This window comes from Ceratotherium simum, chromosome 24, assembly GCF_057802395.1.
Source record: "Ceratotherium simum simum isolate JZ-2026a chromosome 24, ASM5780239v1, whole genome shotgun sequence".
NCBI lineage: Eukaryota > Metazoa > Chordata > Mammalia > Perissodactyla > Rhinocerotidae > Ceratotherium > Ceratotherium simum.
The window spans coordinates 25,343,244-25,370,988 of NC_141923.1; the positions used below are offsets into that span (position 1 = coordinate 25,343,244).

Consider the following 27,745-nt stretch of genomic DNA (forward strand, 5'->3'; position numbering starts at 1 on the left):
AATAATGCTTATTGTTTATGCCAAAGAGGTTTTGTTTGTTTTGTAGCATAATTGTGGCAACAGATAACTAATACTCCCATCAGCTCCACATCTAAGAATTTGTCCAAAATAAGTCATCATAGATATGCACAAAGATTGGGCTACGTGTATGCTTATGACAACTATATATATGCTATATCAAAAATAAACAACTTACATGACAATAAGAGAGGTTTAATTATATCAAGCTACATCTGTACCACTCAGCCATTGGATATTGTTGAAAAGCATTTACTAAGATGAAAAAATATTTACTATGTATTAAATTGATCATCACACTATATATAGAATGATCTCATATTTGTAAATATGTATAATTTAAAAAAAAGACTGAAGCATAAACACCAAAACATTAGTAGTTGTTTTCTCTGGGTGGTGTGCTTATGGGAGATTTTTATATTCTTGATTTTGTTTATGTGCCATTTCTACAGTAAATATGTGTATCTTTAGAAAGATTTTTTAAAGTACTGTTAAAAATTAAGAAGAAAGCCCTCAGCAGACAAGGCTGTGGGGTTGTTCATGGAAACATGGGGGAAGAACTGAGATGGATAAATCTGGACTGATACCAATCAGAACCAATGCCACAGAGATGGCCGGGCAAAGGAGGAGACACACACTGGCAGGAAAGGTCTGATCAAGGTGAGAGCTGCTCTTTCAACTGACTCTCCATCTCTTCCTTTTTAATTTGGGATGGGGAGAAAAAGGACAGCTGCATTATTAATGCATTAATTATGATAATATTCTGTGCACGACTAATACATGTCAAACCATCCTCATGCCAAATTGAAAACTGACATTTTTACTTCATGAATATCGCTCCATCAGTGACATTTATTGTACGTTCCCAATCTTGCAACAGTGAATGTCAGGTCAACTATCAAGCGTTTGCTTTCCTGCCACTTTATTTCCTATTTTAAAGCAGTAGGCTGTCACTGTTAATTGGGATGCAAAGTCAGATTGCTCTCGGAGAATTTGAGGCCTCTCGCTTCCTGAACATCTTGCTTTGGTCCCTGGAAAACTACACTGCACCAGGGCTGCCTGTCTATCCTAGTCCTGTCCTTTATGCTATTTAAGCTTGAAATCACCATCACTGCCCCAACCCGCCCTATCTCTACATTTTGTTTCATTTTTCTTCGGAGCACTCATCATCACCTAAAATATGTATATTTATTTATTTTGTTGATTGCTTATCACTCTCCATTAGAATGTAAACTCTCTGAGGGCAGGAATTTTTGTTTTATCCACTGCTATATTCCCAGCACCTAGAATAATCCTAGTACATAGTAGGTGTTCAATGAATATTTGTTGAATGAATGAATAAATGAACTACTTTGCAAGAGTGGACTTCTTGGAATCCCCAGAGGTGAAGTGTTCTAGTCAAAAATTTTATCCCATTTAAACCATGCAATGATTTTCTGAATCCCAAGTTATTAGTCCTACAAAATGGACTTTGTAAAAAGCTGCATCAGGGCCAGCCTGGTGGCACAAGTGGTTAAGTGCGCGCACTCCGCTGTAGCAGCCCGGGGTTCGCCGGTTCGGATCCTGGGCACGCCACCAACGCGCTGCTTGGCAAGCCGTGCTGTCGCGGCGTCCCATATAAAGTAAAGGAAGATGGGCATGGATGTTAGCCCAGGGCCAGTCTTCCTTAGCAAAAAAGGAGGAGGATTGGCAAATGTTAGCACAAGGCTGATCTCCTCACAAAAAAAATAAATAAATAAAAAATAAAAAAGTTGCATCATTCAGGTCCTCATTTTTCATCTCCCATTTCACGTTCACTCTTGAAAACCCTCAATTACAATCCCCCGCCCCTGTGATGTGTCTGTTATATTACTGTCCCATAATCACTCATTGATCACCAATTCTCAACTGCCATGTTTCCTAGAACTTTTCATCAACTTCATCCACATAGTTCCTAAAGCAATCAACAAGTATTTATTCATAATCTACTATGTGCTCATCACTGGACGAGGGAGGAACAAAGAAGAAAAAGCATAGTGTCTGATGGAAAAAATGTAAAACATAGTTGGGAGAAAAGAAAACTCTGGATGTGATGCCATCGGGAAGTTCTGCTATAATTGCAAACTTTCTATGCTCAAAACTGAACTTACTATATATCTACCAAACCTTCTTCCCTAGCGTTTTCTTATCAAAATGGCATGTCATCCATAACATTAATTATAGTAATAAAACCGTGAGTCTTTATTATTTAGTAAAAAACATGTTATCAATGATCACATTGATTATAATCATAGCTATCATAAAAAAGACAAATCATGATTTTTTTACCAATAAGGAAATCAAAAAGAAAATGAAAATTGTTCTGTATATTTAAGAAATAAAGAGTGTGTGTGTGTGTGTGTGTGTGTGTGAAGGTTCAAATCAATAAATTTGTGTTCAATGAATAAACATAAAATAATGGCAAACTGCATAAGATAATTCATGGCAAATAGTCACTAGGCACCTAAGGTTGAAGGAATTTAGGAGCTCTCAGGAAGGGAGATGAAACCAGCTGGGCCACTGGGCACCTGTGCCAGAAATTATAGAGGACACGTAGAAAAAGACATTCCCTTGCTGCGCCCCTGCCTGCCCCAAGGGCTGGGAAGACACATGGCACCATTTTCAGTATTTTAGGAAACGGCATTCTTTTTCTCCAAAAGACATCAGATTTTTAAAATAAACCTACGTTTATTTAATGTAAAGAACTGTCCTTTTTACTTATAGAACGTCTTTCCTACATTTTGGAGTTAAAATGTCCCTTTCTTTTATGATATAGTAGCAGTAACGGTTGATACAAGTTTTTTTTTTAAATAATCCTTAGTTGACAATACCATGTAGATCACCATGATTAATTCTAAAATACTATTTTAAAACTCAAAAGTTAGATGATTCTGACTCTAGACCACCCTCCACCATTTACAGTAGAATTGTAACCATAGGAAAAGGTATCTACTAATGATCTTAGGTTATGGGTATAAATGTGCCTGCAACCAAGCCCTGATATATTACATCATTAAATGTAGACAGAGAAATTAGGATAGCACTCAAATAGAAAACATGCCCTCTAGGGAAATGAGAAGTCTTCACAATCGGAAATAACCATGTAAAGCTTCTGGATTGGTCTGATCCAAGAGAAGGTTTGGTTTCAGGTCTAAGTTCAGAGGGCAGCCCATCACGGCCTCTGGGAAGTGAACACACCAGAAATTTCCCTGTGTGGCCAACCAGGGCCCTGGCATCGTGACACATGAAAGGCGGACAGGCTGTCTTGACCCGGCTACCTAGTGTCAATGAGAAGGCCAGCTACCTTTCATGTGTGTGGCTCTGTGACACACAGAAGAGCAAGCAAGAGGGGGGAGGTGGGAGGCGGGGAGAGTGAGCCTGGAACCGAAAAGACAGGATGAGAGAAGCAACAGGAAAGAAGTGCAGTCAGGCAGCTCAGCATCATGTCAGTAGAAACACCAGATGTGAACTGCAATTACTTTTTCCCCCAACTCTGTTCATGTTTTACAAAGCAGTACTGACACTCGAACAAAGAGCCTTGAAAGAGCAGGCAAGAGAGAGATATGTAAATAGCTGGCGCCTTGGATCTATCCATAGCCTTTTCCAAAGAGCAGAGAAGACAGTGGTAGCAGCTTCCCAATAAACACACCGCAAGGAGCAAGTGCATAATTTTGGCAACATATATATTCATTCAGCATAAGGAACATTGAATTGTGAGCCCTTCAACTCACAGGGTTGGGGAGGTGATAACTCCGTGGGTTATTTGTAGGTAAGAGGAAAGAAGAGAGAGGTCTATAAAAGCAGCCAAAAATCTGCAGTATATACCCTGTTCTAGTACAGACTTATCACATGGTTCATTTCAGCCCTTGAGGAATCTCAAGACCAACATGCACGTTAAGTTGTGTTGTGTAATTGTGTGTGTTTGTGTAAGATCAAGTGGGATTTTTCCCTCTACACCTCTACCCACTTTCAACACCAGAATCAAAAGAAATGGTATTCTTAAATAACTATCAATGTCTAACATCTAGTAAATGCTCTATGTTTGTTGAGATGAAAAGACTTGACATGGAGACCATAGCCAAGCTGTACTTCAAACACTTTTATCTTGTTTCCCCACCCATTTGGGGGTATCTACCTTGCCCATAAAATGGATGTTTATCCCCAAAAGGGAATTAAAGATGCACATCAAACCAAAAATTCATTTTTGTCTTCTAAGTTCAAAGACAACATCAGGCCTCCAGTCATCAGACTTGGTCAATTTTATCTCCTAAATATTTCTTCCTCTCTCCTCTCATCCCCACCCTCACTTCTTCAGGTAACTGCCTCTGCATTAGTCTCCCTGCCTTGAGTCACTCGTCCTCTAATCCGTGCTCCAGATAGTGGACCGTTATCTTTAAAATAGTTTGTGATATGTCACTTTACTGCTCTAAAAACCATCTTTGGCTCCGCATCATTTCCTGAGCGAAGTAGAAAAGGATTTGATGAAAGATCTTGAGAACCACACACGGAAGATGAACAGAAATGCCAGGGGGTCGCCACAACAGCAAGAATGATGTCCCAGCAACAGCCTGATGGGGTCCCCTGCTGCTAGCATTGCCACCACTGGGCCCCAGATGCTGTCCCCACTCCTGCCATCACCAGAGTGAATTCTTCCTCCCATCCACTGAGGCTGGCTCATATGGTCCTCTGAGCCTGGAGAAAATGAAACTAGGCTTTTGGGCTTCAGTAATAGAATAAGGATTCTGTCTCCCTTTCAGACTCACACTGGTTAACTCTCCAAACACAGAATGGGGGCTCAACTACTGGGCAGCTTTGAGAAATCACACATACAATCACTTAATCAAATTATGTCACTCTTTGACAGCCTGTCTGTCTCTCAGAACATGGTAAGCACAGGAAGGATCCACTCACACTCACCTCTTTCCTTAGCCTTCAACACAGCACTTGACCAGATAGAGAGCAATGAAGACCCCACTGTCTCTTTTTGCCAGGGTTCTGTAAGATAGAATACTAGCCAGGTGCTGCTGGAGAACTGCCTAGCCACCCAGAGTTGCATAATGGGCTTAAATTTAGAACCAGAATTAACCTGACAGAATTCCCTGCATTTCCTATCTGAGCTTCAAGCCAAGCTCTTAAAAAGCCCTACCACTTTAAAAACTCCAAACAGGTAGAACAGCTCCAAGAAAAATCCTTCCACCTTACACAGTATCCACTACATGCCAGGTGTTCTACATACCGTAGGTAACTCATTTAATGTTGATAAACACTGTTATGGACTGAACGTTTGTATCCTCCCAAATTCATATGTTGAAACCCCAACCTCCAAAGTGAGGGTAGTAGGAAGTGGGGCCTTTGGAAAGTAATTAGGTCATGAGAGTGAGCCCTCATGAATGGGATTAGTGCCCTCATAAGAACAGAAATGATATTTCTCTTGGTCATGTGAAGACACCTGATTTGCCAGTGCCTTGATCTTGGACTTCCCAGCCTCCACAACTATGAGGAATAAAAATTTGTTGTTTAAGCCACCAAGTCTATGAACCAAGACAACTCCTCTGAAACAGGTACTATCCCCATTTTCAGATGAGGAAACCTACATACGTGATAATGGAGAATGGGCTCTTGCCCTTTAGTCCAGCGCTACTGAAAGCATGGTCCCTGGATACCAGCATTTCCTGAGAAACTGTTCAACTGCAAGTCATAGGTTTCACCACAGACCTGCTGAATCAGAATCTCTGAAGGAGGGGCCCAGCAATCTACGGTTTAACAAGCTTTGCTGGTGTTTCTCATGCCCACTAAAGTTTGAGAGCCACTACTTTATAGCAGTGTTTCCAGAAGTGTGGTACATTTCCCTCGAGGGTATGACACATTTGCCACATGGATAAACTTTTTAAAAAATTTAGCTCTTAGGTATTCATTTTAATATGTATTGGGTAAAAAACCTGGCTCACACATTGAACCCATGATATCACAGACATACTGCTTAAGAAGATGCCAGATCTAAAGTCCAACAAGAGAATCAGTATAAAGAAAACCAACACAGTTGTAGGAAGGTATGATAAAAACAGTGAACCTGATACATAAATTACTAAAGTCTGGGATACACTTCATATCTCCAGTCCCAGCTGTAAACCAGAGATGAGAACATGAGACCCACTTCTAAATGAGCTTCTTCCAGGATCTACTACCTTCCTAAAATCTCCTCTACCTGATACCTTAATTTAACCTTAGAACCTTTGTCCATGGCTTTCAACCTGAGTTAATATTAAGAGAGAGAAATAAGTTTGTAGTTCTATCTTCTCTATTAGGATGAGAGCTTGAGAACTCTGAAAGGAAGGGATGAGGAAGGAGGAAAGACTAAAAGTGGAAAAGGGCTCAGAATTGGAAAGCTGCAGATAACAAAGACGAAGTCTGCCATCTTCCCCAATTATTGGTCCCAGTGTCACTCACCACCCATCCCTGGGTGCTGTTGGCAAAAGGACCTCCAAGCTGGCAGGATTAAAACGGGAAGGGGCATTTTTCCCATTCCCATTTCCCAGAGCCGACACCATCATTTTTCCACTATTACTCCTACTAATGCTTGCTTACTATTATTATTATTCATACTAAAGCCATTTAAACACCACTCAATAAGAGGTTTAACAAGCCCATTAAGAATAGGAAATCTATTTCCTGCCTGGCACTGTTTACGCACATCACTAGGAGACACTCGCTGGCTGGGGGAGCCCCATTAGCTCCAAACAAGAGTCTTGGCAGGAGCTCATGGAGGAAAATAAATCCCTCAAGTAGAATTACTGTGTGGTCAGTGAGGTCATAGCTCCTGTCTGGCTGGGCTATACTCTAGGCTGAAGATCCAGAGATGCACCAGGATCACTCTGTAGTTACGCTGGAGACAGGGATCCTCCTGTCCCTCTACCTTCCAAAGCCAACTGGGCACAGTCGACCAGCATAGCCAGCTCTGAGAAAAGCTGAGAAGTAATAAGGGTCAGTTTATCACCTACCTTCTTATGTACTCTTCTTCCCCCATACTGGCCCACATTCCCCACTCCCATCTGGTTCTTCCTGTTCTTCTTCTTCCTCCTGATGACTCAGAACCTCCACTCTATGATGGCTCCTTTTGAGTTGAGAAACTATTTCTAGGCCCATTCTTCTACAGTCCCCTCAAGACTCAACTTCCCTCTATTGTCTTCCCTCAAGAAAGGATTGTGACTGGCTAATCCAGTAACCGGAGTCACCAACAATGTTTAAGGGTCGTCCATGGTGGAGAACCTCAATATCACAACGTCTGTCCCAGGTAAGGAGGAGCCAGGAGTCACACCCCCAGGAACACTCCTCATAAACAGGGAACTCGAAGCTTCTAAGCAATGAATCCCTAAGGGTTGGATTCCAAAGACCTGTGCCCAGCTGAGACCACTCAGGAAATATTTTGGTGCAAGGAGATCTCTGAATCTTTCTGTCCTCCCCCAAGCCAAATCACACACTGGCCACAGCCTGGACTTAGTCTGCATGAAGGCTGATTTCCTGTTATAGCACCTCCCAGAGCTCAGAAACCTCCCGCATGATGCTTTCTCCCCAGCAGAGGGCAGCAGCTGTCAGAGGCTGGAGGGACTGCTGTGCAGCCATCTCAGAAGCGCATGGTAAAATGGGAGGAAAGGGAGGTGGAGAGGGAGGAAGGTGGGGGCAGGGAGGAAGCACGGAGAGATTGCCACTTCATCACTGCTGTCAGCTCACACTTCTGGTAGAGTCTGGTTTTCCAGCCAGGGTGCCCCACAACCCAATGTTCCCTGGCTAGTCTATCTCACCCTGAACGGCCAGTTTGGAAGGCTCTGGGTTATTAATCCGGCCCAGTGAGCACCAGCACACTTAAACCTCTTAGCTTTCCCTTACTCAGCTGCTGATGCCACATGGAAAACTTGAAGAAAAAAGGCCCGGCAACATCTTAGTCAGAGGGAGTTCTGCTTCCACAGCAGATATTTCTGCATCCTCTTCCTTTCACCAGCAGCAACATTTACATGAAAACAGGGCTGAGGAAGGTGGACATCCTGGGCCTAAACTCATTGTCCTTGCTGGGCTGCTGCCAAAGCCAGCAGCAGTGTGACATCAGTCAGGGGCATCAGGATTTTACAGTGTCCTTTTGGGGGAAGCACACTTAGCACAGTCTCCCAGGATAACTTTGGAGGGACAAGTGTGATCAGGAAGCTGGATACAACCAATCAACTAGGAAACCAAAAAGTCTTCATAGAGGCAGAACTTTCAGTGAGTGGAGGGAGCAAAATCAGAGTGTTCTGAAATGTTTAAGGGACAGAATCTGTTGGGATCCAAAGTGTTCAAGGCATGCCCAGGGTCAAATTTTTGCCACACACTTAGGGTAATTGTTGCAGCTAAGCTTTCAGATGTGATTGCTGGGCTATAATCCTTTTCCCAGCTTTCATCTACCTGTGGATCAGAGTTCAGGCCATACTGAATACCCAGTTCCTCAGCTGGTCTACTATTATGCAGGGAAGGCTCCGTCTATGCCTCGTGCGCAGCTATGTACAGAGTGAGCCCCCAGTGAACATGAGCTGATGGTTACAAGATGCTGCCTGGCTGATTCTTGACATTCAGATAGTGTTTTATAACATCCTAAATATTCATACATTTATTATCACATTGGTATCTCATAGCAACCCTATAAGGTAGACAGTGTTATTAAATCTACTTTGTAGATGGGGAAATTGAGGCACAGAGACATTGACTAGTAAATGGCAGAGACAAAACTGAAACTTCTGTGAGACTCTACTCCAGACCACTGTGGACTTGAATTTGATATTCTAATCCCCTTGATCTAATAATCGCGACACCTTGATTGTCAAGGCACTGGACGTGGGAAACTTCAGACACTTTCAGAATTCTCTTCATTCTGGAAAGCTCTTCACCTGAACCATCAGTTTCAGGGATCAGGCTGGGCCAAGAGCCTTCACTTCTGAGAAATCCAAGTAGCGGAGCTCTGTTTGTAGGGGAAAGGCCTTGTTTTAGGGAAGTTTATGATTTTCAAACTGAGTAGAATGGCACCAAAAGGCAGGCTTCTTGGGATCCTGGCTTTCATTGACTCCTTGATCTATCCACTTAATCAATGAATATTAACTGAGCACCGTCTATGTTCAAGGAACTACCTTGGAGTCTGAAGGGATATGAAATAAGCACAGGGCAGTTATCCCTGCCTATAAGGCACTTACAGTCTAGTTGGGTAGACAACATGTGGACACTCAAAATAGCATAAGATAGTGCTTGCCAAGTGCCAAATGAGTAGTGATGATAATGAGCACCTTAAAAATTTAGAAAGGGGGTCAGCACTGAGCGCTAAGGAGATCAGAGAAGGCTTAACGGAGGAAGTGAGACCAAATCTGATCTCTTAAGTATGGGCAGGAATCAGAAATATGGAAAGGAGATCTGGTGGAAGGATTCTCATTACGGGGGAGAATAATGACTAAGATTCCACCACCACCACCACCATGTGCCAAGCCCTGTGCGAGGCCTGCACAAGGTTTGGATGGAGGAATGTGCAAAATCTACTAGGGAGACAATGAAGACATCAGCCCAGTGAACAAGTGGGTACAAGGACCAGTAAGAAGTGAGCTGAGAAATGCAATATCAGGCCGAGGAATTGAGACTTGATCCCAAGCAGCAGGAAACATGTAATACTTAAGGTTCTCAACCATCTGCCTCCTGGAGGTGGGGTTGACGGTGTTCTATTGAGAGCTGAAAATGCCCCATAGGTGAGGCTCATTGATGCCTGGTAAATTACTAGAGAAATAGTGATCCTGATTTCATGCAAACATTCCTCAAAACAAAAGAAGCAACAGGTAGTGGGTGAAGTAGGAGCCCAGTTGTCTCTAGATAGAAGCCATTCTAGGAGGCATTCGTGAACCTCCAAGGAAGATGATGTGGGAGGCTGCTCTTACAGAGCCAAGCTTTATAACCTTCACACTGAGGCAGGAATGGGAGTAGGGGGACAAAAGAGGGCAGAGACAAAAGATGTTCCTTAAATCAGCCAGTTACTGGCATCAAACCCAGAATTCACCTCCTCTCTCCATTATTACTGTGTTTTATTGTTATGAGGGAGAAACTGCTATTCACTAGGCCTTTTTTCCCCCTAAGTATTTAAAATGCTGCTGTAACAGTAAATATCACCCCTGGCATATTTGTCCTGGAAGAAAAGAGTGTGATTTGGAATACCTAATTGAAATGTGCTACACGAGATAAGTCTGCTGCAGAGACTGACATTTAAAGGTAGGAGACACCACGGAAGACATGAAATATTACTGTTGCTGCCTCAAAGGCAGAAGCCACTGTCACAGAATGGAAACATCCTCCAGCTTGGCCTCCCTCTCCCTGCTTCCCTGTGGCCTCACTCCCCAGATCCTCTGCCAAATGGTTCAAAGCCATCCCTGCTCCGCCTTTAGAACCCCACCCTGCTGGCATTAAGAATGCTGAGAGGCAGGTAAAAAAGAATGATATCATTCTAGCTCTCTTTTGCTCTTATATACCCATCCAAAAATCCTAGGTCTTATTTCTTGATAAGGCATTTACATGGAAGTGGATAAGCCAGACACGAAAGGAAAGGAAATGATCTGTCAGTACATCTCAACAGGTCTCATTAAAAAACTGCTTTATGCCACTGTGGAATAAACATGGTAAGAGACTAAAGGTTATCTGTGCTTTATGGCCAGCAAGCCTCATCCATTGCTAATGGGATATTGTTACTTCTCAGAGGATGGATCTAGACAAGGGCTAATTCACCACTATTCTCTTCACCTAAGCTCCAGAGTAGGGAAAACTTGCCAACCAACAATCAGACCTAGTGTAACTCATCTTAACCACGTTTTCATCAAAGCTATTTCCATCATGTCTCTATCCACCTAAGTCGCTGGTCTCCAAAGATGGGCCTCCAATGAACTACGATTCCTAGAATTTATGCCTTTGCATGTGTAGTCTCCTCACCTTGAATGTGGGTTGGCTCTGTGACTTGCTTTTGATCAACAGAATATGGTGGAAGTGACACTGAGTGACTCCTGAAGCTAGGTCATAAGAAGTCTTGTAGTTTCTATCTGGCCTTCTGAGAGTGTTTGTTCTTATGATACCTCTTCTTGGGACCCAGCCACCATGCTATGAGAAGCCCAGGTCACGTGGAGAAGTCAATGGAGGTTCTCTCCAGCTGACTCCTCTCATCAACTGCTAGCCATGTGTGTGGATGCGATGCCTTTGATATCACAGCTCATGGAGACACTAGATGATTGCAGCCCTGGTTGATATCACATAGAGTAGAAAAACACTCAACTATTCACAGTCAACACACAGCATTGTGATATATAACAAAAAGCCTGTTGCTTTAATCCACTAAGTTTTGGAGCAGTTTATTTTGCCATAATAAACAATCAGAACAGAAACTCATTTAAGAAGCGCGGTGCTGTCAAATCAAAAACCTAAAACATATAGCATTGGTCTTGGGACCAGCCAGAAAACAGAGACTGAAGAGCCTCCAGAAGTATGTTAGTGGAGGCTGGAAAGAAAGTGAGGAAACTGTCATTGGAGACTGGAGAAAAGATGACAAATGTTATGAAGTGGCAGGAAGTTTAGCAAAACTGTCACCTGCAGTAACATGAAAATCGAAAATATACAATGAACTGGTGGAACTGGCTAAGGAAATTTTCAGGCAGATTATCAAAGCACTAACTAGTTTCTTTTGTCTCTTTATGATAAGGTACAAATAGAGATGAGTTAAGGAAGAAATTGTTTAATTTTCAAACAGAATTTAGAGGTAATATAGAGGAGTCAGGCCTTAAAGTGTTTCAAAATAGAAGTTCTTTTCATCTCCAGCTTTCCAACCAGCAAACGTTTCTCAAAATAAGAAATAGGCTCATGGCATAGATCAAATTCAGGACCCTTCCTATAAAATTTAGCCTTAGGGTTACACTCAGATCAAAAGTACAACCTAACACATTTTTTAACACCTAAGAAAGAGTCAAGTGATGCTTTATAGAACCTCTCAACTAGAAAATGACTTCTTAGAATCATAAGGTTATATCTTCTAATCTCTTCAGACAAAATGACTTTTAAGAATCCTAAGAGCTTGCCTCTGGTACCAAAATATATTCTAGTTATTTATTGCATCAAAACAAACTAGCCCAAAATGTAGTAGCTCAAAACAATGTACTATTTCTCACGGTTCTGCGAGTTGTCTGGGCTCAGCTGGGTGGTTTACTCTTGGGGTCTCTCACATGGCTGCAGTCACTTGCAGCTGGAGCTGGTGTGAGGTGAAGCCTCAACTGGGCAGGACATCCAACATGGCTTCTTCACTCACATACCTGGTGTCTCCTTGGCCTCTCTCTTTCTCCATGTTGCATCTCATCCTCCAAGGCCTCTCCACCAAACTTGGGCTTCTCACAACCTGGTGAGCTCTTGGCAATCACACTTCTTAACTAGCTTCCAAGTCAAAAAGAAGAAGCTGCCATGCCAGTTAACAGCTACTCCCAGAAATGCCTCAGCATTAAACCACCATATGCTATTTGTCAAAGCCATCACACAGCCTGTCCAGAGTCAAGAGGGTGGAAAGAGAGATTCTATCTCTTGATCTTGATGAGAGAGTATCCAGGACACATCACAGAAGAGCGTATGGGATAGGAAATATTATTGTGGACATCTCTGAAAATTAAAATCTACCACAACCTACTACTATTTTTTTCTTTTTAAACTTACTTCCATCCTTGGGTTAGAGAAACTCATATGAAGCTTATAATGAGCCAAAGGTATAATATGATTGTCAGATAAATTAGTGAAATGTTAATTGCCAAAATAATCCAAAGCAAGGAAAACCAACAGGTCTTCTAGCCTCTACACTTATGAAACCACATATGGAAGAGTATGTTCATGGCTAAGTGCTGAATTTAAGAAGGGCCAATGACAAGACTGATCATGGTAGTGTAGGGTTGGAAATCGTTATTTTAGAAGTATATGCTGTAAAAGCAAGGCTGCTCTACCCGAAGGAGATGTGTGGACAAAATCCCATCTTAGCTCCTCACTTCTCTCCCTCTGTGTGCCCTATGGCATGAACCTCTAGTCCTCCAAAATGTAGAGTGTGACATTGTAAGTCTATGGTTCTCTTCTCTGGCATCTATCAAAGCTGTCACCATTTTCCCATGTCCATTATCACCATGGTAAACATTAATAACATTCTATATTATTTCCAGTCCTCCTTTCTCTCTGGGAAGACAGGAGAATTATACTCTCCAGCACTTTGAAATTAAGTATGCTCATGTGACTTGCTTTGTCCAATGAAAGAGATGAAAGCATCAAGAGCCAGTGCACATATTCCTTGTTCTCTTCCTCTGCTAAAGACTTGTGAGGAGATGGTCACATCATAAAATGGTGGAGCTTCTCTCAGTCTAAGGCCCTAAATGTCTATGATAAACAGGGCCTCATGGCTACCAGTTTTCAACCTGTAATATGAATGAGAAACAAATGTGTTGTTTTAAGATACCAATATTTGGGGCTTAATTTGTTACTGCAGCATAACCAAGTCTATGCTGACTAATATAATCATCATCATGAGAAAAAGCATCCTGAGAAAGCATAACTCTGAAATGTGTTTACTCTTTTAGGGACTCAGCTCTATAAATGAAGTCCTGAAACCTAAATGCAACTATTTTTCAGAGTAATTCAGGAAGTGATGAGATGAGATTTGCAAGAATCACTAGTTACTCCTTGAAGCCAGAAGTTATAGGGAGCTTCCTCCAGGAGTTTACCTGGAACTCTCTTTTCCTCCAACATTCCAATATAAAAGTCTCCAGACTTGCCTCCATTCTAAGAGCTTCGGTATAAAGAGAAACTCAGGGTGGGGAAGTCAAACTCTACACCAGAGCCTGAACTTCGGCTGCTGAACGATGCAACAGAGGTGGCCACACTGACCCAGCCCACTCTTAATAGCTCCCACAGCACGTACTGCCCTAGAGGCTGGTGGGCTAGTGAGGGGTCAGCATCTTGGAAAAGCCAGTGAGTACCCAGCCGTGAGGGAAAGGTTACGCTGTCCCTATCTTCAGCAATGGTTTAATTGGAAAGGGTGGCTGTTTGTTAAATAAACACTCATGCATTATGAAACACATCATCCACGCTGCCCATCAAGGTTGGGGCCTGAGTCCCTGGCTGAGAGAAAAGTGTTTGCTGTCTGTAGGAACTTCCATCCCAAGCCCAGCCAGGAGGTTACCAGAGAGGACAATGAGTCAATAGTGCGGCATAATTTTCAGATGTCAATTTAGGGAAAATAATCCTGTATATTCAAAAGTCTGCTTTTACCAGAGCAGTTTCATATAGTTCATCTATTGTAATGTAAGCAGGTACCTCTGGTTAAAGTGAGGGGTGGGGGTCGAGGGGGTCAGGGAGTGGGGTGGAGGAATAGTCCAGAAAAGGAAGGACAGACTGAATCACCCCATTGGAATAGAAACCTGTGGCTTTCTGCTCCTAGCTCTAACCCACCCTTTCCCAGCCAATGGCCTCTTAGTGGCAGGCAGTACCTTTCATTCTAGAAAACACTTACTGAGGGGCTTGCTGCAAACAAAGCTTTGCAGTACATGTACAGGGAGGAAGAAACATAGTTTACAGCCCATTGCGTGCTCACTGGAGACAAGTACACAAAAAACTACTGCACAAAGCAAAGCGGTGTGAGATGTTATAAGAAACACACAAACCAATCACTAGGGAGGGCTCAGCGGAAATGCTGTGGCTCCTGGCTCCTGTATCATCCAATCCCCATCTCACCTAAACTACCCCAAGCTGCCTCATTGGCATGCTCAAGTCTTCCAAACTTTGTTGAGGGCTTTTACTTATGCGATACTATTGCATATATGTCACATGGCAATGATTACAAAGATGGAAAATGTTCTACCGGGACAAGCCCGTGCACTGGCCCCTGGACCATACTCTGCGGTGAAGATCTGCGACCTTGAGAAGCACGCGCAGCGCTGGGAGCGGCAGAAGGCCAACCTGCAGATGTGCTTCCAGCCGCCCCTCCTCCAGCGCGTGGGCGCTCCTCGCCGTCGGGCAGGACCCAGACACTGAAGGACAAGGCCTGGGGGAAGCCGGCGCCGCGGAAGGAGCACGTGACCCCGCAGGCGGCGGTGAGCACGAGCCTGAAGATGTACCAGCACTTGCCCCTGGAGAAGGCCTCTCTGCATGAGGCTTTCTTCTGGGCCTCCTGCTACAGGGGCCTTCATCTGCTGCCTCTTCTTCCAGGGGCATCTGGAGCGGTTCTTCCGCAGCGCGCACACTGAGCACCCCGAGGAGACGCTCCTCGACACCTCTGTGGAGGTGCTGCCCTCTGATAAGCCCCAGTCGGACCAGGAGGCCCTGCAAGAGGGCCGCTCAGCCACCTCCGGTCCCCTCGGAGCCTTGACGGCCACCTCCAGATCAGTTCCTTCTCCAGGGTGTGGCAGGGGCGAGGCGGACCTGCCTTAGCCCCTGGAAGCACTGCACTCTCCATCCAGACAGACCCGCGGTGTGGGTCACTCTGAGTGACATCTTCCTGGAAAAGGCCGACTAAGCCGAGGGCTTCTGAGGGTGACTTTTGGCTGACCCTGAAGACCCTGAGAACTGGGATGTTGTGCCTGCTACCCCCGGAGGGCCAGGCGCGCCGCCCCAGCCTGAAAGGTTCTGCCTGGCGCCGTTCTCGGTGGCCTGGGGTGGCCGCTGGCCTGGAGGCCCCAGAAGAGGAGGCGGTGCTGCCCCCGCCTGCAGGCGGTGGGAAGAGGCAGGCCCCCCCCACGCCGTCCTGCCCAGACGCGATTGTATACCAGCCACCAAGAGCCAGGTCGTTTTAGAAGAGCTTTTTCCTGGGCGCCTGCTGTCGCCGGCGCAAATGCTGGAATGCATATACTACTTTGCGTGCTGTGTTTTTTATTTTTGGGTACGTTTGATTTTTTTCACCTAAGTCCACATATACTTCTGTAGAGTGTGACTAGTAATAAAGGGTTAATGAAGAAAAAAGAAGAAAAAAAATGGTGGATAATGCCAAGTATTGTCAAGGTTGCGGCACTTTGGAACTTTTTCTTGTCCGTGGCTGGTGGGAGTTTAAACTGGTACAGCCCTTCTGGAAAGCAATCTCGAAGTCTTCGGTGTAATTGAGCATGCAAATGCCCTATAACCCAGCAACACCACTCCTGGGAATATATCCCCAAGAACTTCTCACTCAGCACCATGAACCATCCTGCCAGTGAAAGCAGAGTTGGAGCAGAGTTCCAGCACCAGAGTAATAGATAGGGAAGACATGGTGTATGCATACAGTGGAATGCTGTGCAGCAGTTACAAAGAAGAAACTAAATGTCAACAGAGCAACATGAAAAGATCTTAAAAACATAGTATTGAATGAAAAAAAAATCAAGAGATAAGAAACACATCAGGTGATATAGCACACTGCCATTAATATAAATTTTAAATGCATAACAATAAAATCATATTACCTCTCTTACAAGGGTATATACTTATTTAAAGATATATAAACTATGGTAATGGGTGTCCCTGGAGAAGGAGAACAGGAAGTATGATTAGGGATGAAGGCGAAAAATAAAACCAGGAGGGCCTTGCGCTGCTGGTGATGCTGTGTTACAGACTGAAAGGCTTATATTCAACTCTCTTTACCTGAGGTCAAAAGGAGAAAAAACATTTGCTTGATGTGGGCAAAATGTAAGATTTGTGTCTGAACTGAATTCATATACAGTGTGGTGTAGTGGCTTAAGAGGACAGGAATTGATGTCAGAAAGACTTGGTTTTGAATTAGAACCCTATCGCTTATTAACCGTGTCCGCAAGGATTAAAAGAGATAATATATGCAAAGCGCTTAGCACAGTGCCTGCTGCAAAGCAAGCAATGAGTAAATGAGAGCTATTCATAATAGATAATATAATTTATCATTGTTTTTTCATCTCCCTTCTACTTTCGTCCATACACCTTGAAACATTTTACCTGGTAAGAAAATCACCATAAGCTTCTTATTGGCTTATAGTTTATACCCTCCCTACATCCAAGAGATTCAGAGGAATTATATATGATTAATCAATAAGAAAAACAGAACAATCAGGGATAAAAACAGAGCAGATGTCCTCTAAAGGAAGGAGAGAAAGTAAATATCAGCAGGTACCTGGACAGAGCTGGTGACTGCACCTGGGCACAGAAGTTGGCCGAAGAACCACAGAAATGGAAGTGGAAAGGGAACTGTATGGGCTTCGTACTTTTCATTTCACGGCAAGTAAAACTGACGAGAACCTCTACAGAAACACACTCTGTTTATATGCGTTATCCCTTGGGTTTTCACATTAGGACTATCAGATAAACGTGGAACATAAGACTTGCAGCAAGTTTGGCAAAGACACAGAATGTCCCTCTAAACAGGTGACTCGTGCACTGAGGGCTGGATATTGGTAGGAAAGAGGAAGGGGGTGCTGAAGTCATATGTTTGGGTCTCTTGCTTTCTCATAATCTCACTAAGCCCAGGGAAAGAACCTTTTGACTCTGGAAGCATAGCTCATGAACACGACTGTTAGACAGTCTTTCTCACATGGTATAGTAGTCAAGTTCCCAAGCTCGGGAGTCAAACCACTTAAGTTCAAATCCTGCTCTGCCACTTACTAGCTCTGTGATCTTGGAGAACTTAACCTCTCCGTGCCTCAGTTTTCTCATCTGTAAAATGAGGGTGATAGTACCTACATCATAGAGTTGTGAGGATTACATCGGTATTCTTAGGGCACTTAGAACAGTGCTGGGCACATGGTAAGCTCTACGTGAGCTGTACGAGCATGTGTTCAATAAACGAAAAAATAAATATCAGATGCCAGAGGCAAGCCCCTGGCAGGTGCTGGATGGCAGTAGATTTTGACTGAATCATCTCACAAGTACCTGGAGTGTAGATACTCTTTGATGCTTTAACTACCAGCTGTGAGGGAGGCAGAGGTGTCTCCTGTGAACAGTTAGATGCTGAGCCTGTGTTCTCACACAGATGAAATATATTCTTTTTACAAGGCACTGAAGGGACGTGTGAAAGCACAACAGCAGCAGTAATCCTATAGCTGTCATAATAACTGAAGGCCGCGTGGTGCCTGGACCTACATGCACCTTAGTTCTCATCCTTGAAACAACGTAGGCGCTATCATTAGCCCCATTTTACAAACCAGAACACTAAAGCTCAGAGAGGTTCAGTGACTTATTTGAGGCCACACAGCCTGTTAAATGTCAGAGTCACTTTGGTTCAAATCCTATGCTCTTTCCACTAAATTATACTGTCCCTTCCTTATGAAATTAAATGTTGGGGGGAGAGTATTAAAATGGGAGATCTCCTAGATGTTTTTTCTTGCCATCATGTGCTAGCAAGAAACCCAATGACCACAATTCTACTCCTGGAGGGTATTTGAAAACGAAGATCAGGCATTTGTTAACACAGAGGAGCTTAAAGCTGATATATTCCTTTTTTTCTAGTGCAAGCAACATGATGAATGATATTCATCTGCAAAGCACCCTCCCATGGCAAAGAATCTCCAGGGAGCATGTCAGAACGCAGGTGGGTAGAAGTGATGCTGTTTTAGCAATGCCCCTGAATCTGATCTAATTTAAATTTCTAGTAAAGCTGGCAAAACTTCAGTATATGAATTATTATTTAGTAACATATTACATGTGATATATCTCACAACTGATCATGAAACCTCAACATGTCCCAGCGCCAAGGTTGATAGCATCCAGTTTAAGAAGTGCCAGGAAACTCAACCCTCACACATATATTTCCTTTAGTCAGTAAAATGCAATGCCTGATATTACACCTTTTGAGATTTAGTTGAGTTTTGAAGGATTTTGGAGTCTCGAGAGCTCTGGATTAAAATGGAAATGCCATCTATGCTATTATTATTTAACAAATTAAAGAATAATTTCCGATTTAACCAGCCTCTTGGTGTGCATGGCAGAATAGATGTATGGATTAGTACTGCCAGGAAGCCTGGGCAGGCTGAAAAATAAGGAGACCAATGGAAACGATCACTTCCTTTGCATTCTCCTTGAAAAATGGTCTATACCCACCTATCCAGAAGCAGTCTGGGCTAGAGGAGAGTTTCCAGCCAATAGGAGCAGGGCTGGTGCATGAGGGTATACACACATGGGAACCTTCCCTTTGGAAAGGGAAATTAGAGCTCCTCACATACGGGATCCTAGTCTCACATTTCAACATCATCAAAATTTAACATCTTTCCATAACAGCTGATTGCATTATTCATTTTGTTAAAAAGACAACCTCCAAATCTGAAACAACAAAAGAATAATTAAAGACGTAACAACCTCTTCTGCTTTCCTCTTATAAGACAGAAGTTATTTGTTTTCCTTACACAGTGTTAGGAAGAATACTCTTCTCTTTCTCTAGGATCAACATTATTCCATCATCGGCCCTTACTGATATTTCATTTTGAGTTTCTATTTTAGCTACATAATGTATACCTAAGATGTACATCTGAAGGGTAATAACTGTGTTCCATTTAAAGGTGGGGGATTTAAAGTTCAGCCAGATAAAGTGATTTGTCCAAGATCACAAGGCATGGTGACTACCCAGGTCAAGGGTTCTGTCCTCTGAACCACTTTGCAGTGGGACAGCTGTGTGGCATTCCCCACTCTCCTCTGCACCCCATTGCACTAGTAGTGGAGACAGGATGAAGGATGCTAAGAGATAGTAAGAGCACGTTTGCATGACAAACAAGAAAACAAATAAACGAATGAGAACCAGAAGACCTGGCTTCTGGAGCCAATTCTATCCCTTCTTTGTTGTAAACCTTGGGAAAGTCACCAATCCATTACATGACTCGATTTTCCCATTTATTAAAGGACGATCTGAAACACTCTGCCCTGCCCAATGTTTAAGGACATTGCCATAAAATTATAAATTAAAGCTTTTTGAAAGTTGATCCTTATAGTACTATTTATTTTGTGCTTAGTATGTGCCAGGCACAGTAGTCATCTCTTTATATCTATTATCTCACTAACCCTCACAACTGTCCTTTGAAGTGAATGCCATTTTACAGATGAGGAAATGGAGACGCAGAGACAGCAGGTGATTGCCCAAGACAACTCAAGCTGGCGAGTGGCGGAGTTGAGGGGTGAGCCCCCATCAGTCTACAGAGCCAGTGCTCTTGACTGCTCTACACTGCATATATAATGGGCTGCATAAGGGATTTGGAAGGACAAATGGATGGTTTTGGCAGATGACTGAAAGGTGGGATCCAGAGACGTATCAAGTAGACCTTCTCCCCCAGAAAATAGAGTTAGTCAAGTCTGAAAAATGGTGGAAGACACTCCCCTGAACCACCCCTCCTGCTGCTCTCAGAAAACTAGCCCACAAAGGCTAACACATCAGCATCCAACTCCCCTCTGTTCAAGTTCCTGGTGCTCTGAGCATCCTGCAGGTGAGAAAGTTTAGCAATGAAAGGTGACGCTTGGGACCTGGAATCACAGACCAGCAGCCATAACTGCTGCTCCCAGGTGTAGCCAACTTGGAAGACTGTGTAGAAGCTTTTGTGTGACAAAGTGTGTAGATGTCATGAGAATTTTACTTTTTTCTTTTCCTTTGAAGGCCAGATTCTGGGGCCTCTCTCCTGCATAGAGCCCCCTCTAGCCTGTCTGGGCCAGAAGCAGCCTGTTTCGGGCCATGCCTCTAGGCTGTGGACCAGGGAGGGCAGCAGCAAGCACGTGGAGCCAGGAGGAAGGGAGCCCAGCAGAAAGCTCCTGCTCCAGCCCGCCCACGAGTAACCGCACACCCCGCGGCACCTTGCTCAGTCATGACTGCCAAGCTGAGTTCAACGTAGTCTCCCTTCTTTCTTTGTCTGTGAGCAGCTTGGTCGTTCTCCTAATAAGCTCTTCATTAATTAGGAGGAGGTGTCAACATGCCAAGAAAATTAGCAGTTTCAATATCTTCCTAAAATGTTAGTGTTTCAAAGAAAATGAAGGCTTGGTCACTCCCTGGTTATTTTTACTCTCTGCCACCCACCTGCCTTTTGGGCAATCTGTTCCCATCCATGTACACCCTTCCTCTCCCTCGACACACTCTTCTCTCCCTGCCTCTCTGGTTCTTTTTTAAAATGGTATGTGTGTCTTTTCCCTTCTCTTTCCATCCCTGATAAATCCCAAGTAGGCTGCATTTATTCCTCTCCCCACCCCCCAACCTTAGCCTGGGAGAGAGTTAATAAGCCATTTGCTGTGGGCACAGCTAACTTAGGGGGTTATCTGGACCATGAGTTTAAAGATAAAATTAAATGGGCGATAACGAAAGAAAAAGAGCAAGACTTAGATAAACTGGCTGAGGGGCAGGGAGGGGTAGAAATATAGAACTTGTGACAAAGCAGCTGGACTCCCAGGACTTAACCAAAATTGGAACTTTGTTACCATGAAATCACAAGTGTTCCTCCTCCTCAAAGAATAAGCACCATTGTCAGCCCTCCCCTGGAAGAATAACCTCCCTGGATTCTTGCAGAGAGAGACCTTTCCTACAACTCTGAGAGGGGAGGTGGGGATGGGGCTAGGGCCCACAGCAGGGGAGGAACACATCTTCTGGAGCTAAGGTATGGAGGCAAACCCAATCTGGGGACCCCCGAAAAGAGTGGGGTTCAAAATCAGCAGGGACAGCAGCAAGGCTGTTTCAAAGAGCAGGTGGAAATGAACCCCAGACAGTCACAACTTCCCATTCTTCGTTCTCGGGGCTCCTCACACTGACTGCTAGCTCGTCCGTATTAGGTGCTTAATACATTACGGTAGAAATGAATCCAAGCCCCTGAATACTTATTTGGGATCTGAAAACACAGACAAGGGATGGGGTAAATGATCCAGACTTGCGAAGAGTAGGGGAAAAAAAAGGTCTGCCTACGTTTTACCAGTCTGTGTGGTTAAAAATAATCATAGTATTTACTTCATAGGGTTGTTGCAGAGATTAATTGAAATAGTCCTGAGAAAGTGAATTCACGATAAATGTTGTTTATCTTTATTTCCTGGCTTCATGCTGGTGTGACCCTGTACAGAGGCAGCTGGTGGGGGGTTCTGAGTGGGGGTGATGATGCTGCCTGGCCCCTCTCCCTCTCTCAGACGAGCTACCAGGCACAGTGATGTTTAGGTGCCTTGTCCTCAGTCGTCATCCTGGGTGTTTAGAGAGGGAATCAGGACTCGGTACTGTTTACCACAGGAAGGGAGAAAAGAATCAATGGTTAACGCCTACTGTGTGCTGACCAGTCCGCTGGTTGCTGCTTGTTATTTGAGGAAGATATTATTTTCCATATCTAACAGGTATTACTGAGGCTCTGGAAGTTTTAATAGCTCAGCCAAGACAATTCTGTTAGTAAGTGGTGGAATTAGGACTGAAATCCAAGTCTTTCTGAATTAACATCAGTGTATTCTAGAACCCTCCACAAAAATGTCACTCTAAGTCCCAATGCTGACCTTCTGATCCAGAAGCACTGGGGAAAGGGCCTGGCTTTTCAGATGCTGCCCAGGGTATCATAACTAACTCGCCATGTCTGAGAACCTCTGAGCTACTTGATCTCTGAGGGCACTTCCAGCCCTAATATTCTATAACGAGGAGAAGCTGGTGTGTTTTTTTTTTTTTCTGAGGGGACACTTGCCTCTGTTAAAACAAAAAGATGCTTTGATGAGCCCACTAACAGAAAATGGGGAAGAGGGAGCTCCAGGAATGGAGGAGGGTAGAGAGGGGAAGATGGGGGTGGGGGCGGATAGAAGGGGAAAGGACAGATAGGAGAAAAGAGGGGAGGAAGATAGAAGGACAGTGACAGGAAGAGGAGGTCAGATAAAGGGAAGATAGAAGAGGGAGGGTGAGTGTGGACATCAGTCAGAAGACCAAGTTCTGTATTTGGATTGGAAAGCGGGCAAAAGAGAGCAAGCATACGTAGACATAAGGGGGGGAGTAAACTGGAACTGGGTTTTAATTCCATAGGTCCATTCATAAACAGGAATAAAGCAAGTCTTGATCTTTCAGCGAAAGCCAAAAGAGGCTCACACTGGCCCTTCTCTGATGACATGGGGCCCTACATCTGCGTCTGTTGCTCTGTAACTTGATGATATGAGAGTCCTGTTAGCTGAGGGCTATGTGCCATGCATGTATGTGCTCACGTATAAATTATTTCATGTCATCTTTAACCACCCTATGAGAAAATCTATATGACCCTTATTATATGGATAGAGAAATTGAGGCACACGGAGGTTAAAAACTTGCACAAGGTCATTGATACTTAGTTAGTGTCAGGCCCAGAGTTTGAACTCAACCAATCAGACCATGCAACCCTGATGCTCCACCGTTGTACTACCTTGACTCCTAAAGGCTTTACATCTCTTGTCTCATTTGTTTCTTATAACAGCGTGACAGTATAGATAACATACATATTGCTGTCCTCATTTTACAGATGAGGACACAGGCTCAGAGAGGTCACATGAACTTAAGGTCACACAGTTGGTACAGGAGTGGAGCTTGGACTTATCCCTCAAATCTCTGAATCCAGATGTCCTGTGCTACCTCCAGTCTAATCCGCATGCCATGTAAGGCTGTCCCAAGACATCCCAGACAGAGCTCCCAGTGCCTTCTACAGAGCAAGTTGAACATTGCTGATAACAGTCTGCTCACCCAAAAATATCTTCCCAACCGATGCTTTAGCCTGAAATTCTGGCATGAGATTATTTTTTAACTATCCTCCTGATTTTATTTTAAAACACAGTTACTGTCAAAAGAGTAGTCATTTGAACTTTCCTAATAGTCGAGTGTGAGTGACTTTAGTAGGTAGTCTCCTTTTGGGCACTAACACTTAAATTGTGCCACGGGGGCAGAAGGAACTGTCAAGGAGAAACCAAGAGAAGGAGACGGTCATGGAGGTAGAAGCTTGCAGGACTAACTCTGTCTTCTCCTTTAGGAGTCCTCTTTAGTAAGTTGTAGGATTCCTAGAGTTTCTTATTTTACTAAATTGTCCAACAGGGGGAGTGAGGGTGATAAGGTAGAGGCAGTGGGAGCAACCTGATGTTCAGACAAGATCAGAATGAACAGATGAAAGAAAAGGAGAAGGCCCAGGATGCAATGAACTATTGTATTCCAGTTGAAAAGTTCACTCAGCATTCACACAGCATCCTCATTCAGAGACAAGGGCTGGGAGCTTAATGGAATTAAAAGAGAAAAGGTAAAATTAGATAGCAGATTATGAAAAGATACCACCAACATCACTGCCAATAAAGCATCGCTTAGTTCATTCACATATTTATTCATTTATGCAGAAAATACTCACTGGGGTCGCATGTGTACCATCCACTGCTCTAGAAGCCGAGCACACTGATGAGGCACTGACAGTCCAATGGAGGCAGCAGACACATGGATAGATAATTATCTGAATCAATGTGGTAAGCTTGACGCACACAGGCTGTTGTGGAAATTTTGAGGGGGACTTGTAATATAGACTGGGAATGTGGGCTCAGGAAAGGCTTCCCAGAGGAGGTGAGATGAAGCTTAAAAAATAAGAGTTAGCAAGTGAACAAAGAGAGGAGGAAGAAGGGCATTCTGGAGAAAGGGAATAACAACAGCAAAGGCATAACAACAGCAAAGGCATAAAGGTGAACACTCCAAATAGTTTTGTTTGGATGAACAAAGACCTAACTGACTAGATGCCAGACATGGTCCTGGATGCTGTGCAGAGTTGAAACGGTGAAGAAGACAGAGCATCCTCTTGGTAAGAGGAGGGAACTGGTTAGGGTGGATCTGTCTTCTCTGAATGAAAAAATAAAATCCCTTACAGCTCACAAAAAAAAAAAAAAAAATCTGACCCTCAAATCTTTCCCCTTGAGGAATCACCCTTATTCCACTGAGGAGACTCTACAGGAGCTGTCCTAAGGGGCTTTTACCTTCCAAGGGGTGGGAGACGACCCAAGCTGGGGCAAGTAGATGCTCCCTCTCTGGAATTTGAATCTTGAGAACTAAAACCAGTTAATTATTGATAGAATAGAGAAAGCCCTTGATATTATATACTTAGCTTATAGCCATCAGACTTACCAAATTATCTTACTCAGTCAGCATGTTTTTAACTAGAGTTGCTTTAATTTCTTGACATGCAATCATAGCATCAAAAAAGAGATATTTTTAACTCTTCTGATGTTAATACCAGTTATTTTATTTTCTTGTTTTATTACCGTGGAGGTTCTAGCAAATGCAGTGTTTACTATTGGTAACACGGGCATCCCTGAATACTTTTTGATTTTAATTGAAATGATTTCCAGGTCAGATTTGCTGTTTTTAGCAAATAATCTTTATGTATCTAAGCAATCATCTTTTATTTCCATTTTACCTAGATTTTTTTGAGAATGGCTGCTGAAATTTATCAAATCCTGTTTCAGCCTGTATTGATATGAGCGTTTTTTATTTTTAATTAGTTAATAAAAAAGATTATGTTGATACTTTTCTTCATATTGATTGCATATAAAATAAATATACAAAATCAATACCTTTTCTCTACCCCAGTAATAACCACGAAAAAATAGAAATGAGAAAAATATTTTATTTACATCAATAAAAACTTTAAAATATTTATGAATAAATTTAACTAAAAAATGCAGAGAGCAATGAAAGGAAAGTAAAAAATCTTACTGAAAATATAAAATAATATCTGAATGAGAAGAAAAGCATACTATGTTTTAAATGGGAATACTTAACATGAACATGCCAGTTGTTCCAAAATTAATACATTAATTTAATATAATTTCAATTAGAATCTCATCAGATATTTTAATTGAATAAAATGAACATAAATTGTATATGGAAGAATTAATTCCTGAAAATAGTCAATAAATGAATGAAAAAAGAAGAGCAAGGAGGGAGGACTGGACTATAGAGATGTCAGACATAAAGCTACTATAATGAAATCAATAAGGAATTATTATAGAAAAAGATGAATAGATCAGGGAGCAGAATAGACAAACTAGAAATAGACTCTGGTATAGATGAGAATTTAATAAATGACAAAACAAGCAATGTAATTCAATAGGAAAAGGATGGATTATTTAATAAATAGTCCTGGGCCGCTAGCTATCCAAGCAAGAAGCAATATGGTAAGAGTGTGGGCTTCAGTGACGGCTTCCCTGGGTTTAAAGCCCAGTTTCACCATCTTACCTGCTGTGTGACTTTTGGACTAGTTGTTCAACCTCTCTGTGCCTCATTTTCCTTATCTATAAAATGGGTATAGTAAAAAAAATCTATGTCTTAGAGTTATGAGGAACAGGGGTTAAATTAGCTAATACATGTAAAGTGCCTATGTAACAGTGCCTAGCACATAGTAAGCTCTCTGTAAGTATTAGCTGTTATTATTATAATTATCGTTAGGAAGAAAATTACTGGACTTCCACCTTACACTAAACAAAAATAAATTTCCAGGTGGATTAATATTTAAATGTAAAAAGTAAAACCAAAATTTTAAAAAGAAATAATTAAAAAACTAAACACACTCTTCAGAAATGCAGATGCAGGAAACATTCTCTACGAAGACTAGAGACCCAGAAGCTATATAATAAAAGAATAGATATTTAACTATATAAAAAGGTAACACATTTGATGGCAAAATATACCCTAAACAAAATAGACAAGTAATAGACTTTGGAAAGACAAGAAAAAGACAAACATCTCCATTGAAGAAATGAGCAAGTCATGAATAGTTCATTTGCAGAAGTGCTCAGCTAAATGGCCAACAAACAAATGCAGAAACGCTCAGATTCACTGATGGTCTGAGAATAACAAGCAGATATCGCTTGACACTCCTCAGACTGGCACAATTAGAAAGAGCAATAGCCCCTATTACTATCAGGGATGCGTGTGAAGGGTGCTCTCATACACAGCTTGAGGTAACACCTGTGAAGTGTTACCATGTTTTGGAAAGCAATATGATGGCATCTATTCATATTTAAAATACACGTCCCCTTCTATTCATCAGCCCCACTCCTAGACTACACCATAGAGAGAAAAGCACCAGTGCAAATGCACAAGGATGGTTATTGCAACATTGCGCATGGTAGAATAAAAAGTTGGAAATAAAATTATAATCAGCATGTGAATGCCACATATATAATACATCCTCACAATGGAATATTATGCACCCCCTAAAAAGAGTCAATTAGAGCTCTGCCTTTTGCTAGTGAGAGATTTCCATGAGGTAAAGTTGAGCAAGAAAAACAAAATGTATAAAAGGAAGCCCAGGACTGATTCTGGAGAGGGATGTGCTCGAGGGAATGAGGGAGAAGAGATGGCAGAGGGGCACACAGGCACATTCTCAGGCACAGGTGATTTCTCATTTCTTACTCTTGGGGGTAGATACACCGCGAATGTTTGCTTTACCATTCTCTAAACCATACAAATATATTTTTTAAACTCTTCTGTATTTATTCTATATTTCACAATAAATTTTTTCTAGAAAGGCAATCAAGATGCAAAATAAGCATATAATATCCCACTTTACAAAACACTGACCTGAAAACATGTATGTATGTTTACATGTATAAATTATATGTGTAGAGAAAAACATGGCAGGATATTTATATAATAGGTTGTTCACATAAACCCTCTTGGAGTGGAGTTAGGGGACCAATATAGGCAAAAAGTAGTAGAGGGGAAAGTATGCAAAACTGGAAAGAAAAGAATGCC

The 27,745-nt window shown here is 42.7% G+C and overlaps 1 protein-coding gene and 1 pseudogene across 1 annotated transcript in view; one reads left to right on the top strand and one right to left on the bottom strand.

Moving 5' to 3' along the window:
* The window catches only part of LOC106801185 (neurexin-3-like), a 439,076-nt gene that overhangs the window by 133,681 nt on the left and 277,650 nt on the right, over positions 1 to 27,745 (bottom strand). The window lies entirely within an intron of this gene.
* LOC106801222 (alpha-1,3-mannosyl-glycoprotein 4-beta-N-acetylglucosaminyltransferase B pseudogene) lies at positions 14,942 to 15,604 on the top strand (annotated as a pseudogene).